At 47.7% G+C, this 1,824-nt stretch overlaps 1 non-coding gene across 1 annotated transcript; it reads left to right on the forward strand.

Moving 5' to 3' along the window:
- Positions 1-398: 398 nt before the first annotated feature.
- LOC136573836 (U2 spliceosomal RNA) lies at positions 399-585 on the forward strand. Its single transcript, XR_010786054.1, has one exon. It is a non-coding gene; the product is annotated as a U2 spliceosomal RNA (small nuclear RNA).
- The last annotated feature ends 1,239 nt before the right edge of the window (positions 586-1,824 follow it).

The following is a 1,824-nucleotide window of genomic DNA, read 5'->3' on the forward strand; positions in this document are numbered from 1 at the left end:
AGGCAATAAACTTCATGAAGTTGAAGCCAATTTTCCTAATTTTAGGGGAAAAGTTCTTTCCTGACTCCAAATGTGGGAATCAAAATAAATCGCTTGACCAATGAACGTTCAGAGGCAAGCTAGTGATTACAATATAATCATCTGCAGAACCATCCAGCATAGGGAGAGGAAGAGTGCTGCAGGCACTGCAAGCCTAGGATGCCTGAGCATGGTGCAAGAGGAAAGATTAGGTGCGTTCCACAAAGCAGTGCTATGCAGATTTTAAAACTACAGTATGACATTGCGGGCGACTGCAAAGGGCTTGAAGGGCCTGTCACTTGTGAGTCAACCTGACTTCACCTGAAGAAGTGGAAAGCAGCGTTGGAAAGCCATTTTCCAGGCATAACCCGTTTCGGGTTATCGCTTCTAGGCCTTTTGGCTAAGATCAAGTGTAGTATCTGTTCTTATCAGTTTAATATCTGATACGTCCCCTATCTGGGGACCATATATTAAATGGATTTTTAGAACAGGGAGCTGGAAAAAGAGCTTGCTCTGTCCACTCCGCGCATTGACCTGGTATTGCATTCCTGTATTGGTACACAAAAAAAATTCTAAAAAAAATGTAAAATACATACATATAAAAAAATTTTAAAAGAAAAAAAGGGCATTATGAAAGAAAGAACTTCACAACGTCCTGATTACACTTAGGCCTCATGTCCACGGGGAACATCAGGCGCGCTCCGGATTCTCCATGGAGAATCTGCAGCGGGTCCCTCCTGCCCCGCGGACATGAGGGCTGAAAATAAGAATAAATCAGAATAAACTTACCTCCCGCACGCTCCGGATCCTTCCTTCGCTGCGGCGTCATCTTCTCTGCGTCGCGGCCGGATCTTCTTTCTTCGGCCCGGCGGATGCGCAGGATGACGTCGGTGACGTGCCCCGCGCATGCGCCGACCCGAAGAAAAAAGATCCGGCCGCGACGGAGAGAAGATGGCGCCGCGGCGAAGAGAAGAAACGGAGCGGGTGAGTAAATTCCGATTTTTGCCTCCCGCGGATCCGGACGGCTTCCATAGGCTTCAATAGAAGCCTGCGGGAGCCGTCGCCGCGGGAGACCCGCACGAAAATGGAGCATGGTCCAGATTTTTTCATGCTCCATTTTTAAAAAAATCACTTTTATTGACGATCCGAGGGTATTTATCTACCCGCGGGTGGTCAATGCATCTCTATGGGGTGCGGATCCGCGGACAGGAGAAGAGTTAAAATCTGCTGCGGATTTTAATTCTTCTTTTGCCCGTGGACATGAGCCCTTAGGCTAACTTCACCCGGGCGAGTGTGAAATTGCGCCATGAATCACGGCCCGATATCTCACTTGCCAACGTGTGGTTTCCCCACAGATGCAAGGAGTTTTTATATCAAAACCGCCTCACCTCACTTCGGAGAAGTAGCGATCTACACTGACAGCTCACACATTACTAATATACCACATAATATGGACTGAAAAAATACCCCTGTGATTGAGCCCTAAGGCCATTTTCACACGGCCAAGAAAATTGTTAGAGATTTGTGCATTGCGAGAGCCACTCATCACACATGAATATAAACCCCATTCTTTTGAATGGGGTCACACAGATGAGCACGCAGTGCGATGCAATACGAGGTTTTCCCATTGTTAACAATGGTAGAGAGTCCGCTGTCAGCTGCGGTGGAGGATCGCTACTTCCCCAAAGTAATGCAAGACGGTTTCGAGATTAAAACGCCTCGCATCCGCGAGGGAAATTACATGTTGGCGAGCGCAATATCAGGCTATGATTCACGGCCCAATATTGCACTCGCCCGTGTGAATTT

Source organism: Eleutherodactylus coqui, chromosome 7 (genome assembly GCF_035609145.1).
Source record: "Eleutherodactylus coqui strain aEleCoq1 chromosome 7, aEleCoq1.hap1, whole genome shotgun sequence".
Classification (NCBI taxonomy): Eukaryota; Metazoa; Chordata; class Amphibia; order Anura; family Eleutherodactylidae; genus Eleutherodactylus; species Eleutherodactylus coqui.